This window comes from Hemicordylus capensis, chromosome 3 (assembly GCF_027244095.1).
Source record: "Hemicordylus capensis ecotype Gifberg chromosome 3, rHemCap1.1.pri, whole genome shotgun sequence".
Taxonomy (NCBI): Eukaryota; Metazoa; Chordata; class Lepidosauria; order Squamata; family Cordylidae; genus Hemicordylus; species Hemicordylus capensis.
In genome coordinates this window covers 275,826,592-275,844,062 of record NC_069659.1, presented here as the reverse complement: position 1 = coordinate 275,844,062, position 17,471 = coordinate 275,826,592, and positions in this window count along the sequence as shown.

The window sequence follows — 17,471 nt, the reverse complement described above, 5'->3', positions numbered from 1 at the left end:
AATAAACTGAGCAATTTTCTGAGTTTTGAAGAAAATTGTTCAATTTTCTGAAATCAGTTTCAAATCTGGCTGATGTAAAGGTGGAATAGAGATATGAGAGGCTAGATAATGATTTTAGCCAACTGGCCATATTGGCTCAGGTGAGGGAGTCACAATGGACAGCATTATCCCAGACAGACAATCGGCCAAGTCAAATATCTAGTTAGAATAGCAAGGTGCAAGGGAGAGCACAGGGCATACAGGAACACATAAGAATCTTTTCTTCCTGCAGTAATGATCCACAATTTTGAGGAGTACATAATTTCTTCTTCTTATGTTTATTTTAATGAAGTTCTTTAGAGTAGGGATGTGTACGAACCAGTTCACAGGCCATGTTGGCGGCCTGTGAACTGGTTCACGGGTCCAGCGGTCCGATGGACCGTCGCTGGGGTGGTGGTGTTGCTTTAAGGCGGGGGATTGTACTTATCCCTCCCACCGCTTTCCCCCCTCCGGCGCTCCAGTTTTAAGCAAATCTTCAGGGCAGCAGCGGTCCTCCCTGCCGCCCCTTCCCCCTTGTTGTTTGTAAAATGCAGAAGTAACTCCCGCGCATGTGTCTGCCGCCACACACGTTGGCAGTGTGCACACACATTTGCGGTAGCGGGTGAATGCACGGGAGTTACTTCCGCATTTTGCAAACAACAAGGGGGCAGGGCAGCAGGGAGGACCGCTGCCACCCGGAAGATTTTGCTTACGCTGGAGGGAGAAAAGTGGCAGGAGGGGTAAGTACAATCCCCCGCCCTTAAAGCAACACACACCCCAGCGTCAGACTGCATCTCTGTGGTCCGTGCACATCCCTACTTTAGAGCAGGGATTCTCCATGTTGGGTCCCCAGATGTTATTGGACTTCAACTCCCAGAATTATTTGGTAGCATATGAGATTTTCAATGACAAACCATGAATCCACTCTCATATGCTACCAGAGAATCTACACTCAAAATATCTCAGAAACAACAGAACTCAGTACCCCATGGGATAGCAACCCATGGGGGTGGTTAGCACCCTATGTGCTCTACACCACCACTCATTTGGGCCACCCTGGTGCCCCCCAAGTGTAGTTATGGGCTGCTGAAACCTCCATCATTCCCTATGGGGAAGAACTTTAAAGATGCATAAACTCCATTAAATCTTTAAAAATCAGCCCTCTGCCCAATTCCTTTGAAATAATTCTGGCAGTTTTCTTGCCCCCACTGGGAACTACCACCCACCCTACTCTGCTCTGGGCCATCGCTTTCCCCCCAATGTGCAGCTATACTTTTGCTGAAAACTCCATTATTCCCTATTGGAAAAATCTTAAACTTCAAAAATTCACCAAAAATCAGCCCTTTGCCCAATTCCTCTGAAATGTGCATGGTATATTCCACCCATTGGGCACTACCATCCCCATACCCAACCACTAGTTTTGCCCTGGGGCCATTTTTTAAAATCCAAAACATTTCGGATCTGGATTTTGCAATTTAAAACAAAGAACAAAGTTGGGGTGTTTCTGATTGGCTGATTTTAAACAAAGAACAAAATTGGGGTGTTTCGGATTTGGGCCAAAAACAAAACAGAAAAAAAAAACACAAAACAGAATGCACAACCCTAATTTTCAACCCAAGAGGACAACCTGTACCTGCCAAAATTCCCTCTTCTCCACAAGTACTAAAGCTAAGGAATCCCTTGTCTCCTGTGCATCTTGTCAGCCTATCTGCAATTATACAACAGGAAGCAGAAGGCAAACAGAAGTGAATGGCAAAGCTTGTTTTTTGTTTTTTAAAAGCTCTGACTACTTTCGGTCTTGTGAGGAGAGCCCCCTGGTGGAAACACAACCAAGTCATAGTTTGGAAGAGCTACCTGATTTCAGCTCTGGAGTGGAGAGGATTTAGGACTTTATAATTGCTTTTAATAATGGACCCATCTTTTGTGTGGAGTAGGCTTAATCACTTCACTGGGGTGACTCACATGCTTAATATTAAGTATATGCTTAAAAGCATAATCTGCTCTCTCCTGAGCATGCCTCTGTTTTAATCCATCACCTTTTCATTGAAAAGCAAATGCAGGTTCAGATTATACAGTTGGAAAATTTTTAACTTGCGTGCCTGCTTCCTGCCTGTCAGGGAGAGGGAAAGGGAATGGGTTTTCATCAGATTTACAGATAAAGTTTAGCACAGTGTGGTGCCACAGAGATATCCATTTTAAACTACATTTCTGTTATCTGTCAGGAAAAATAAGGAGCATTCTCCCCATGTCCATTTTAAATTCATACCTGTACAGAAGTGGACCTAGAATGTACTCAGCATGTACCTGGCAGCTTGACACTTCTCTGAAATGACTGCCTTGGCCCTTGAATTTTAACTCTCTCTCCCCCCCCCCCTCCATTTTTGCTTCTTTTTTCTGTTTTCTCAAAGGAAGAAAAAAACCTCTTGGTATATTGGACACTAATAATATATACATTAAAAACTGGGACATACATTTGATACATACTTTCCATGTCAAACAAAATATACATTAATGAAATTACAAATAGTGCAAATATTAGATTTTCCCCCAATGATTCTATATGAATCTCTAGAATGGAGAACGATATACAGAAGGATATACAGAAATACATCAAAATACAATCCAAAAGGCAAGGCAAATAGCAGCAACTGCCCTTAAACATTCTGTAAATATCCCCTTCAGTCACTAGTCTTTGAACAATTAGACTTAGAACAGCTAGACTTTGTTCATACTGGGTGGTAAAATAACCTTTGCAATTAATTGCCTTAAGTCTAGCTAGGCTTCTACATGTGTATTTCTAGGTAACGGTAAAGTGTGCCATTGAGTCATTGTTGACTCCTGGCGACCACAGAGCCCTGTGGTTGTCTTTGGTAGAATACAGGAGGGGTTTAACATTGCCATCTCCTGCGCAGTATGAGATGATGCCTTTCAGCATCTTCCTATATCACTGCTGCCCAATATAAGTGTTTCCCATAGTCTGGAAAACATACCAGGAGGGATTCAAACCAGCAACCTCAGATGCATGGGAAACTATGAGCGCACATATAGATTTTGTTCATGATTCAACAGTCCAGTCCAGCTGCCAAATACTCCGTGACAGCACTGAGGTGCTGTTTGGGATTGGAAGCTTTCTCTCCCTTCCAAACAGCTGATTTGGATAACTGCAGTTTATTTGACAGGGCTACATGTGCACAGCCCACAGTAGCAGATGCACAAAGTTGAATTTCTGATATAAACTCTCTTGAGGTTTTCCTTTTAAGGTGGCTGACATACTGAAATTAAAAAGATAAGTTAGATTTTGTCCAACTTGTCATTTTAACTTTATTGGGATGACTTTGTGCCATTTTCCTCATATGTCAGTCAAGGAAATTGGCTCCTCACTGCCCACTAGAGTCCATGATTATTCTGTGAACTCTTAGATTCTTGCAGTGGCATCAAGTAGGGGTATGCACAAACCAGTCTTTTTGATTTGATTTGTGCCCAAAATAAATCACTTTTGATTTGTTTTCTGTCCAAATCTACCCCTCCAAATCACCCCCAGATTTGATTTGTATTTGATTCAATTTGATTTGGATCAATTCAGACCACTTAACAAGGTCCTAGGGGCACCAAATCTAGATGGTGGGTAGGGCATAATGGATGCCACCTACCACCCAGATTTCAAGGTGGTGGGGTGCTTGGTTGATATTTAATGAATTTTTTAGTTTTTACTGATGTTGTATATTTCTGCCATAGGAAATAATGGGGATTCACAGTTGCCCTATCCTAACCCTAACATGGATTCTCAGCTTTCATTTTTTATAAAAGGCTAAGCTCTAGCCCTTGTAGAAGTGGAGTTATGGAGCAAAATGTGCAGTCAATTTTTCAAGTGTTTGGATTCTTTGGTTTATAATAACTTTTCCTCATAATGAATCCCTATGAGGATTCATTATACACCTTCATTTCTTCTGTTCATTTTGACTGTCATTGGAAAGTGCCATCTGTCAACTGCTATGTGTCAATTACAACCCCACACCCCACCCGCCACATGCACACACTGGGGTACTCAGGGTTTTTTTTTAATGAACGTTTGAAGTGTTTAGATTTTTTGGTGTCTTCATTACACACCTTCATTTCTTCTGTTCATTTTGACCCCACTGCTTTGCAGGTGGTGGTGGGGAATTAGTGGCATCCCATGTTCCAACTACCCCCCCCCCAACAAGCCACTGGGTACTCAGTTTATATTTTAGGAATTGTTGAGATATGTAGGCACTTTTGTGTGTAATGAATCCTCATAGGGATTCATTATGAGGGAAGGTTATTAGACACCACAGAGCCTAAACATTTTTTAAAAAATCCTAGAACATAAACTGAGTAGTACTCCACTGCCTTGCAGGTGGGAGTGGGGTGTAGTAGGCACATGGCAGTTGGCAGTTGGCACTGTCCAAAAGACATTCAAAATGAGTAGAAGAAATGAAGGTGTGTAATGAATCCGCACAGGGATTCATTAAGGAAAAGTTATTATACACAAAAGAATCCAAACACTTGGAAAATAGTGACCACACATTTTGCTTCATAACTACACTTCTACAAGGGCTAGAGCTTAGCTTTTTTTTTTTTTTTAAAGAAAGCTGGTAATCTGGGGGAATTAATGGGAGTGATCTCAATCTCAAATCAATTCATATCAAATCAGGCACGATTTGATTTGGACCCGAATCTAGCCAATGGATCACAGGGGTGATTTGTTTTGTCTCCAAATCACCCCAATTAGCTAGATTTTGGTACAAATTTATTTGAACCTGAATTGATTCACACATCCCTAGCAGCAAGGTCTCTTTTCCTCCCAACCTCTGTCTGGGGATCTCTTCCTCCCTTGGTGCTTAGAATTCTGCAGTAGCAGTATCCCCAAAGCAAGAAGTTCAGGGAAATGGAGTTCTCCGGGGCTCCTGAGCCTTGGAGAAGTACTTTCCCCAGAACTCCTAATCCAAAATACGGGTCTTGCATCATTCTAGGCACTGAATTGAGGTAGAAAAGTAGAGGTATCTGGGGAGAAGTAGAAGGGTGAAGATTTAGACTTTGGTGCCACTGTTACTATTCCTACCCTCCTACCAGGTAAGTTTGGAAAAATGCAAGAGAGAGAGGACTCATTGGCAGCAGTGCCAATACTATCAACCCAAGCCCACATTTACAAGGGACCAAATTTAGAAGGGATTGGGATGAGGCATAAAGAAATGGGTGGATTCATATTCAGCATCCATCAAACTTAGCATCCATCACTAGGAAAAGTGTGAATCTAGACCCTGCAGATGCCATTTCATAGCAGTTCTTTCTTAAGCTAAGAAAACAAAAATAGTTGTGAGATTTTGCCATGCAGTGAGGAAGGAGTGTGATTATTGACCTGTAGGGAAAGCTGACTTTGTGAACCAAACAGTTTCTGAAAGGAAAGCTTTAGGCAACTGCATTTTTGTCATTAACATCAAGTGTTGACATTTATTCATGACCATTTTCCATTAGGCTTATTAGACAAAGGTCTGATATTTGGTAACAAGTTTGGCTTGCTAGCAAAAGAAATTGTAACAGGTTATATGGACTTGAAAACATATCAAAATAACCAGTTAGAAAACAACACACTAATAAAGAACAAAGGCTTAATAATTATTCTTCATTAAGACACTGTAACCCAGGTCACACTTCATGGTTCCATTATGGAGAGAGAGAAAAGAGTATACTATTTGTATGAATAAACAACTCCATTAAGGTCACAGACTAGCAAATATTATACTTCTATGTGATCTGACAAAGGAGAAATATGTCTACATTGAATAGCCTGTCTCATTGCATAAGGTCTACAAAAGATTCTGCACAGGAAGCCTTCTTCCCCTCAGAGAGCTTCATAGATTTTAAAGCATAATTATGTACTAGGGCTGCACGAAGATTTGGCGACTGATTCACTCTGGAAGATGTTTGGGCTGAGTCACCCACCAAAGCTGCATTTCAGATCCAGATCACACAAATCCAAGGCTGGTGAGGGAATAACATCTTCTGTAGCATCATTTTAAAATTACTTCCGGAAACATTTCTCCCCCTGCAGCCCCAGGAAAGGACTCCTGTGTCTTTAGCAGATGCACAGAAAAGGGAATGCTAGCAGACACCACTTGTCATGTAGAGGAAAGAAAAGCTGCACCTACGGAAATTTTTTTCTTTTGGAGTCCTGGTCTCTTTTCCATCTGTCCACCTTTCTCCCTAAGGAAGGACCATACTCTTTTCCAGGTCATAATGGGACAGTAATCTTGTATACACACAGCAGAAGCTGTTGGGAAATGTAGTCAATTGACTAAGTAATTCAATTTCCCTGGGTATCCTAAAAGTGCATACTAGACCAGGCAGGAGACAGGGGACAGGCTCAAGGTAGCCTTTTCCTTCCAGCAATGAGGGAGCAGTGGTGGCAATGGCAGCTTGCAATTTAAAATTACTTCTGGCAGGGTTTCCCCTGCAGTTCCAGGAACACCTGCACCATTTCCAGGTCTATAGGGGAAACTGACATCCTGTCATAAGTGTTGGAGTTAAAGTTCCAGTGCATCAACCTTTGGCACCAACTATCCTAATGACCACTAGGGGCATTGGGAGTAGAGGTAGTTCGTGAGAGTCCCCTTACCTGTCCTTGCTTTGCCACCAGTGCCTTGACTCCTCAGGTATTTCCTGTAGCAAGTCAGTTCTACTTCCTTTCTCCTTGGAGAGCAGATGGGAGCATTTCTCTCCCCCCCCCTCCTATTCACCATGTAGCTCATAGTTAGTATAGGTCTTTTCTATCTCAAATGTACTTAAACTAATAAATCTTATTTTCTTTATGCTGCACTACAATCTCTGCGCTTGTTCTTGACTAACTGCAACAATAAGGCTCTGCACTACTTTGTAACTGGAGTGGGCAGCTTCCTCTTGGTGCTTTGCTAAACAATCACAAATTACAACAGTAAGTCACTTTAAATCGCACATTGCTGCTGTTCCTTCACTTCCACAGGAATGATGAACTACCTCTACCCTGTCCCCTGCCCATGTCTGGTCCAATAAGTATCTTCAGGGATCAGGGGAATGGTGAGGGGACAGACGAAAGTATAGCTTCAGGGGCCTACCCAAATCAACCTGATCTGGTCCGTTTCAGCCTGGTTCTGTTTTGGCCTGAAGCAGACAGCAGTTCAGTTTGAACTGAGCCAGATTGAATCTAAATAAGCTGTCAGAGTTCCATACAGGCCTAATAACTTGGTAGGCTGACAACTTAGTGAAGATTTTGAGTGGCTTCATCTACCCTCAATTCCCTATGAATGAAAAATATATAACTGGAAGACAGTAGGGACATCAGGCTATCTAGTTTTAATCTTTCCTTATTCTGTGTTTAAACAAATGGTGTTTAATTATATGGAAAAATGCAAATGCCTTTACAATGTATCCAGCACTGTGAATTCCTTCACTACCCAGCATTAGCAACCAGGGATATGCATGAATCAATTTTTGCAATTTGATTTGAGTTCAAATAAAAATCCCCTGTCACAGTAGCCTGGGTCATGACCTGGCCATGTGGAGGCTCATTGGGCATGCACAGCAGCCTCTGAAATGGCCACCATAATGGGGGTGAGGCCAGAACGGGCCAAAGACTGCCCAAACAGGGCAATTTGATGCATAATGGAGGCCTGCAGTGGGGGGAGGGGAACTTCTGGAGAACCCCCCATGGCCTCTCAGAGGAGCCCCCCAGAGGGGATAAGTAAAACAAAATTTAAAATAAAGCTTACACACATCCCAAACCAAACTGAACTGGGGTGGGGTCGAGGGGGTGCCAGACTGAACTGGTTCAGTCCAGTTTGGGTCTAGTTTGGACTCAAACCAAACCAGGCCAGCCGGTTTTATGCACACCCCCTAGTATTAGTGTAATAGTCCCAGTAGGTAATCTAATACATGAGTGTTACATCTCAGCAGCAGCTGCCAGTGGGCTTGCAACAGGGCCTTTAGGCCTTCTACTTCACATAGGAACATAGGAAGCTGCCACATACTGAGTCAGACCATTGGTCCATCTAGCCCAGTATTTTCTACCCAGACTGGCAGCGGCTTCTCCAAGGTTGCAGGTAGGAATCTCTCTCAGCCCTATCTTGGAGATGCCACCAGGGAGGGTCTGGAACCTTCTGCTCTTCATCCCCTTAGGGGAACCTTCCATCCCCTGAGGGGAATATCTTACAGTGCTCACACATCAAGTCTCCTATTCATATGTAACCAGGGCAGACCCTGCTTAGCTAAGGGGACAAGTCATGCTTGCTGCCACAAGACCAGCTCACTCACCCACTGGGAGTTTATTGTACCATCTGCGACTCCGATAAAGGAACACAGTAGGTACTACAATAGGATGAGCCTGAGTTCTCCTTACAAATACTAGGATAGATGGGTTAAGATTTATAATACGGATGATAACTTGGATCCCACGGAGAACGTTTTTGCTGGATCGGGTAATGTATCACTCCTCTGGCTGACGTTCAGGCATCTCTGGTTGTCAGCCAGAGTATACTCTGCATACTATGGCATGCAGAGTAGTTTTCTTCAATCTTCACACCTAAAGCAGAGTCCCTCTCAGTGCAAAAGACAAAAACAAAAAACAAAACCCTAGCCTCCTAACCTATTACTTCTTTATCCTTACCCTGGAGTGTGATGCAACAAGTCGATTCTGTTCAGGAGATTTACCAAGAGGATGATGCTTGCCAGGAGAAGCGTGATGCCCACTATGATGAGGATGCCTCTAACAACCAGTTCTTCCCTTCAATTTGGATTTCAGGTCACGGTGTCCCATTGTGGGGCTCTGGGACTCTTCTTGAAGTTGTGGCAGGATGCTGTCGCTTCCTGTCCTTGAGCTTATTTTATTTATTTTATTTATTTTTGCATTTATATACCGCCTTTCGTTAAAAAGATAACCCCAAGGCGGTTTAACCTGAGAAGAGAAACCTTCTTTAACCTGAGAAGAGAAACTCCCACAACATTTCATTAGCCCTTTATAGTACCTTTATAGTAGTCTATCATGGCATCATCCGTTAGAGGTAAGGTATAAATGTGAGATCAGCAGGCGGAGCAACTGGAATTCTCTTGGGCCATCCCAGAAAATGGGAGTGCGCACAGCTCCTGAACTAGGGTAGGACATGGCTCTTACCCTATCCATCATTGTGAAAACTCATTTTGAGTTACACATAATTTGTTCTCAGCCTGGCTATTCAAGACAGTGGGGTTCAAGAAAGGGCAGCAGAAGGGGAAGGGCAGGGATTTCTAATGTTTTAGGCCATGTTGTGAAGCTAATTTATCATGTTTTGTGCAGTCTTATTTCAGTCTTAGAGAAGAGCAGATCACCAGTTAGGTGATGGGGTTTAATTTATTTAAAAGATCTTTGAGACAAAGCAGTAAAAAAAAAAGATGTGCTCCTTCAGGTCTTGTTGTTTTATAAGATGAAATTGATGTTTGTAGTGTACTTCCAGAACTATTCAAAATATGGAGCTTCTTGGAAGGCAGAAAACAGCAAAATGAAAATCTGTGGCTGTGATTGAATGTTATAGTCCAATCCATGCTGACTTCAGCATATGGTGTCAGGCTTAACATGATTAGTTTGCCACCAACTTCAGCCAGTACACATAATGAGTACTGTATGAGTAGGTCCAAATTTTGAAAATGTGCTATAGAGACAATAAAAGCTGCCCTCTTGAAGCCATGTGGCAAGATCATAAATATCAAAATAAATAAACATAAGAAGTCGGGTGGCATTTGTATTGTATTGTGTATTTTAATTTTCTGGAGGAAAGGTGGCTATGGTCTATAGACTATGATGAAATACTATTTCTATCTGCATCTCTGTACTAAAAATGCATGACTTTCTGCTCTGATTTCAATGAAGAGTCTTAAAAGCCTAGAATTACAAGGGTTTTTGTGATACTCTCTGTATGTTGCTGCAGTCAGCTCTAGGGGTGTGCAAAGCCGGTTCACTTGTGAACTGGACCGCCGCAAACTGGGCCAGTTCAAGCAGTTTGACCCTGAACTGCTTCAAGCTGGTCCATCAAACCGATCAGCCCAGGGAATCAGTTCGACCAAACCGATTTGCTTTGGCATAGTTCAATCCAAATTCAAATTTGGATCAAACCACACCAAACAGTCCATACACATTACTAGTCAGCTCAGAATATGGCTTTCAGATGTGTTTTTATATAGAGATGAAGATAAAAAATTGTAGCTGTTATCAACTGAAGCTATTTAATAGGTTGCTTATTTTCCACATACACCTGTCAAAATCAGAATCCACAGTTTCTGATCTTGGTTTCTGAAGTAATTATATTACTTATTGATTTTCAAGAGAAGACTATTTAGATAAAATGTTAGACCAAGTTGGTTGCTAAAAGGGATGTGCAAATCAATTTGTGGCCAGATCAGCATAGCTGCTGTGACAGGGTTGAGGCCCAGGACAAGCTGAAGACTGGCCGAACAGGGTAATTTGAGGAATAATGGAGGCCTGCAGGGGGGGATGGGAAACATGAGATCACCCATAGTCCTGGAGAAGCCCCCCAGAAGGGGTAAGTACAAAAAATTTTTTTTAACATAAAGCTCACAAACCCACCCACCCCAAACGGCCGATGTGTGTGTGTGTGTGTGTGTGTGTGTGTGTGTGATGTTGAACTGAACAGGGTTGGGGGGTTCAGCTCAACATCAAGCCGTCAAACTAAACTGGCTCAATGTCGAATCTGATTGACATCAAACCTGTCTGCATATCCCTAACATATGCTAGGGATGTGCAAATAGATTTGATATCGAACATGATCGGCCTCAAACCAGTTCCGTTTGATTGTTTGGGGTCAAATGGAACCACCACCTGTTTGGTCTGACCCCTGACTGAAAACACACACACACAGAGGTTTTTTTGAGTTGTTTTCTTTAAAAATAATTTTTTTACCTTACCCCCTCCAGGTGAGTTATCTGAGGTGGTGGGGCAGTCCACGGAGGTTCCCCCTGCCCCTGCTGGCCTCCCTTCTTTCAGAAATCGGAAGTTAGGCTGCTCTTGGGCCAGTTTTTGGCCTTTCCCCCTCAATGAGGTGGCCATTGGGCCTCTGTGTGACCTGGGTCGTGAAATAAGAGAGGCCTGCAGGGGCAGGGGAAACATCCATAGACATCCCCCACCCCTCTGCCTCAGACAACTCCCCTGGAGGGAGTAAGTAAATTTAAAAAAAACAAAAAACCTCGCGAAACCCCCCTAGACTGAACTGAACCCGGGAGGTGTTCGAAGGGGTGCCGGACCGAACTGGCTCAGTCCAGTTCAGGTCTGGTTCGAACTTGAACCGAACCCGCTGGTTCCATGCACACCCCTACTCCTTGGCTGTGGAATGCATTCCCGGCAGAAATCCGTAGCTTGGGTTCATTGGTGGCTTTCAGGAGATCCCTTACAATCTATCTGTTTGGTCAGGTCTTCCAGGGTTTTTAAACTGTTTTAAATATTTTAATTGTTAATGGTTTTATGCTGTTTTAAAATTGTTCTGTAATGATTGATCACAGAACAAATCAAAAGGATTTAATTTTGGGTTTTATTTTTATTGTTGTGCACTGCCCAGAGCTGCTTGGATAGGGCGGTATGTAAATGTAATAAATAAATAATAAATAAATAAATAGTTGGGTCTGCACCCACTCACCTTTTAGTTCTCATTCTGGGATACCTCTTAGAGCTATATTTTTAGCCCAGATTATTATTATGCTTTCATAGAAGCTCTTAACAAGTTCCATTATGACAAACAGGTTAAAACATTCCGATTCCAAGACAGCCACCCATGCTATGACAGCGGCAAAAGCATTTCATTTGATTATGAACTGTGTGTTTCTAAGTTTCAGGAAACCATGCATAAGACACACAACAAACCATGCATAGGAACATAGGGACATAGGAAGCTGCCATACACTGAGTCAGACCATTGGTCCATCTAGCTCAGTATTTTCTACACATATTGGCAACGGCTTCTCCAAGGATTTAGGCAGGAATTTCTCTCAGCCCGATCTTGGAGATGCCAGGGAGGGAACTTGAAACCTTCTGCTCTTCCCACAGTGGCTCCATCCCCTAAGGGGAATATCTTATAGTGCTCACATGTGGTCTCCATTTCATATGCAACCAGGGTGGACCCTGTTTAACATAAAGTCATGCTTGCTAGCACAAGACCAGCTCTCCTCTCCAACCCAATGGGAGGAAACACATACTCTATATGGGAAGGATCTGTGTGGCTTACCCCTCTGGAATTGGTCCGGGCTTAATGTGTGAATGACAATTAGAGTTACCTGTCAGCACCCCTGCGGTTCTGCAGCTAGGGAGTAGCAGATGCAAATATTACTTGACATGTGGAGATACCAGCATAACTGCTGTCAGCCCTTTGAGGAATAATTGCATCTGGTCCCAAAAATGGGGGGCCTCTGTTTGCCCTGATTGGGCCCATTCTTATAACAAATGAGAGGACTGGGTTCCAGCCTTAAATGGCCTGACCTTGGCTACCACCTGAATAGGTTGGCTCCTGTTATCCAGGCTATGTAATTTCAGCCTAACACATTTTGCCAGAGAGACCAAAAACAACTAAGGTGTTTAACAAGGATGCTTATTTGCATTACTGGTCTTGATGTACCAAGAAACTTTGATTGCAGAAAGTGAGCATTTTGGTGCCATAATGCTCCCTGCATATGGAGCTGGCATGCTTCAAGCCCACTTAAATCAATTTCATGCAGCATTTGAAAAGGTGGCAAACGATACCGCAGTGGCTTTGCAAGGTTTAAATCAGGCATCCTCAAACTGCGGCCCTCCAGATGTTGCTGAACTACAACTCACAGCATCCCTAGACACAATTTTTTGTGGCTGGGTATGCTGGAAGTTGTAGTTCAGCAACATCTGGAGGGCCGCAGTTTGGGGATGCCTGGTTTAAATGATGAAGTCTCAGCAGTGAGACAGGCTGTCCTGAAAAACCATCTAGTCTTGGGCATGATCATGGCAGCCCAAGGGGAAAGAACACTGTATATACATCCCAGACAACTCAGGAAATGTGTCCAAAGCCATTAAAAGGATACACGATATAGTAGAGAGCTTACATCACCCTGCCAAAGATTGGAATCCCCTTTCTTGGTTCTATCCAGTGTTTGACTCATGGGGAAAGACCCTCATATCTTGGTTATTGTGTGGTGTCATCATTTTTGTCTGTATCTATTGTCTGTTCCTCACAGTAAGTTGTTGTATCCAGTGCCTCGGTAGGAAGGGGGCAGAGGAGACTGAACAAATAACAAAAGCTTGACTATATAGATGAAGACACAGAGGGAACATGTAAAGATGAGTCAGAAGATGAGATTGGTGAGATCAATGAGCATGCAGGTGTGATTTATTTATTTATTTATTTATTTAATTTATACCCCGCCCAAACATGTCTCTGGGCAGCTAACAACAATTAAAGCACATATAAAAGTTAAAACAGTTAAACATATAACACATATAAAAGTTAAAAACAATACAATAATTTAAAAACCATAAAATTAACAAACAATATTTGTTAATTAAAAAGCTGAGAAGGCTTGGGTTAAAAAAAGGGTTTTCAAATGTTTTTTAAAAATAGCCAGAGATGGGGAGGATCGTAACTCAGCAGGGAGCGCATTCCACAGTCTTGGCGGAGTAGCCGAGAAGGCTCGTTTCTGTGTGACCACCAAACGGGTTGGCAGTAACTGGAGACGGACCTCCTCAGATGACCTCAATGGGTGGTGAGGTTTGTAGCGAAGAAGACGCTTTCTTAAATATCCAGGACTTAAGCTGTTTAGGGCTTTATAAGTTATAACTAGCACTTTGTATTTTGCCTGGAAACCTATCGGCAGCCAGTGTAACTCCATCAGCAAAGGAGTAATGTGGTCTCTCTGAGATGACCCAGAGACCAACCTGGCTGTTGCATTCTGAACCAACTGAAGTTTCCAGACTACGTACAAAAGCAGCCCCACATAGAGCACATTACAGAAGTCAAGTCTGGAGGTTACCAACAAATGTGCCACTGTTTTGAGGTCATTGATCTCAAGAAATAGATGCAGCTGGCGTATCAGCTGAAGCTGATAGAAAGCACCCCTGGCCACCGCCTCAACCTGAGAAACGAAGGAGAGGTGTGGATCCAGGAGTACTTCCAGACTGTGGACCTGTTCCTTTTGGGGAAGTGTGACCCCCATCCAGAAAAGGTAGATCAGAATCGTCTCTGGAGTTCTGACCCCGCACAATAAGTACCTCTGTCTTATCTGGATTCAGCTTCAGTTTATTCTCCCTCATCCAGCCCATTACTGCTTCCAGGCAGGCATTTAGGGAGGATATGCCAGCTCCTGAAGACGTTGACATGGAAAACTAGATCTGGGTGTCATCAGCATACTGATAACACCCAGCTCCAAATCCCCTCATGGTCTCTCCCAGCAGATTCATGTAGAGGTTAAAAAGCGTTGGAGAGAATATGGAGCCTTGAGGGACACCACACTTAAGCTCAGATTTTGAAGAGCAACAATCTCCAATTGACACCATCTGGAACCTGTTTGAGAGGTAGGAGCGGAACCACTGTAAAATAGTGCCTCCCACCCCCAACCCCCTCAGACACTCCAGAAGGATACTATGGTTGATAGTATCGAAAGCCACCGCGAGGTCCAAAAGGACCAACAAAGTTACACTTCCTCTGTCAATTCCCAATTGACGATCATCCATCAGGCTGACCAAGGCAGTCTTTACCCCATAGCCCGCCCGAAAACCAGTTTGAAATGGGTCTAGATAATCAGTTTCCTCCAAGCCTGTCTGGAGCTGATTGGCCACCACACTCTCAATTACCTTGCCAAGCCACGGGAGGTTGGAGACAGGCCTATAATTGCTCAACTGAGAGATCTAATACAGGCTTCTTTAGAAGAGGTCTAATAATTGCCTCTGTAAGACAATTGCCTCCTGCCCTCCCTCAGAGAAACATTTATGATTTCTACCAAGCCACATACAACAGTCTCCCTCCTAGATAGAACAAGCCATGTTGGACAAGGGTCAAGAGAACAAGTGGTAGGCCTCACCACTCCAAGCAGCTTGTCCACATCCTCAGGAGTCACAAACTGAAATTGATCTAGTCGAATCGTATAAGAGGAATTGTTGGACACCTCCAGTTCAGACATCAAATTAATTGTGGATTCTCCATAAGACTGACCCGAATCTGAGAGATTTTGTCTGCGAAAAAATCATTAAACACATCACAGCGGGTGACTGATGCTTCCAAATTCCGGTTCAAGGGATGGGGGGCAGATACTAGCCCCCTCACAACCCTGAACAACTCCGCCGGATGTGAACTTGCAGAAGCAATACGGGCAGCAAAGAATTGCTTCTTTGCCGCACGTACTGCCTGAGCATAGATCTTTAAATGTGCTCTATGTTGTAATCTGTCGGATTCGAGTTGAGTCTTTCTCCACTTGCACTTCAGTCGCCTACCTTGCCACTATAGATCTTCCGTATACTAAGGGGCCAATTTTGAAGAGGGTTGGAGGGGACGCTTAGGAGCAATTGTGTCTACTGCCCTGGTGAGCAAGTTGTTCCAATTCTCAACCAGGGCATCAACAGGATCACCGGCAAAACCAACATTAAATCCTTCCAAGGCTTCTTGGAATCCTGCTGGATCCAATAACTTCTTCAGGCAGACCATTCTAATAGGCTCCTCGCCTCTGCAGAGGTGGGAAGTGGTTGTAATCCCAACCTTAACCAGATGGTGGTCCGTCCATGGCAATGGGGAAATCACAGGAGTCCCCACCCATGGAACAGCACCCTGATCAGAGTAAGAGACCAAATCAAGCATGTGACCTGCAGTGTGCGTTGGTCCAGAGACCACTTGGGATAGGCCCATAGTTGTCATGGCCGCTATGAACTCCTGAGCTGCCCCGGACAGATTGGTCCCGAAATGAACATTGAAGTCCCCCAGCACCAAAAGTCTGTGAAACTCCAACGCAAGTCCCGCGACCAAGTCCGTAAGCTCAGTAAGGGACTCAGCTGGGCAGCAGGGCGATTGGTATACCAACAGAAGTCCCAATCTATCCCTGGTCCCCAAACTTAAGTACAGACATTCAATATGGCCCGATACCCTAACAGGGACCCTGGTAAGGGAAATGTCATCCTTATAGACCACAGCCATTCCACCTCCCCGCCCACGTCCCCTCACCTGCTCCTCTACAGAATATCCTGGAGGAAGAAGCTGGGACCAAACTGGACCACTATCTTCCCCCAACCAAGTCTCAGTAATACATACCAGGTCAGCCCCTTGATCCATAATCAAATCTTGGATGAGCTCTGGCTTATTTTGGACCAACCTGGCATTGTAGAGGATCAAGGTGAGGCTATGTGGGTTGTTGGCAATGCTCCCCGAGGTCAAAGAGCTGGCAGGACAGCTGGAAGGGGAGACAGCTATTAAATTTCTGACTACCCTTCCCCTGGAACGGTCTGCTGAGCTGTCAATGTTATTTCTTCTATTCCCCACCACCACAGGAATGCTGCCCCACATTCAAGGAAGGTGCCCCCTGTCTCCCCATCTCCAGGCAGACCCAAACACATTACCCAATCTCAGTGACAAAGCTGGCACACTTACTGCTACAACTCCTCAAACAGTCAAACTGAATAGAGTGCAGCCCAACCCTCAGCCCTACACCGAAGGCCGGCACCAATGGCAGCTGGCTTTGTTTGGCAGGTTGGTTGCATTGCCGGCTGAGCTGCCTGCTGCAGCCCTTCCCTTAAATAGCCCCTCCCCCCGAGTCCTTCCTCTCACAAAGGACCCTGGGTAGGGCTGATGTGAGCACTCAGTGCCTGCAGGTGGTGAACATTGGCACTTGGGGAAGGGAGGATCCCAATTAGGCAGCAGGTCTGTGCTGGGCTCAGTTGGTCAGTCCAGCAAATGAAGAGTGGGAAGGAGTAGCTCCAGAGGTCCCAGCTGTCTGACAAAGGAGACTTGATAGTGAAAAGCCACAGCTCACTTCCTCCACAGATGCTCTTGCTGCAGCCCTTCCCTTAAATAGCCCCCCGAGTCCTTCGTCTCACAAAGGACCCTGGGTAGGGCTGTGAGCCTGGATAGGGCTGATGTGATGGAGGTACAGAACTGATAAGTTCAAAAGGGGGAGATTGTGGAAATAATTTTGCTTGCTTGACCAAACTGAAGCCATCTTGTTGGTTTGATGCTAGAGCTGTTTGAGCAGAAATGCTTTGCAAGGAGAAAATAGGACAACTAGCTTAGCACTGAAGAGCTTCACCATGCTCCCTCTCTCAGTGTTTTTAAGAAACAACTAAAAACAGATCTTTTTAAAGAGGCTTTTTAATGTTTCACCTGTTGTGTATATCTGGTAGGTTCTTTAGTTTTTAGAATTCTTAGTTTTTAGCTTTAAGATTTTAATTTGGAATTTTAAAAGCTAACTTTGATTGTGGGTTT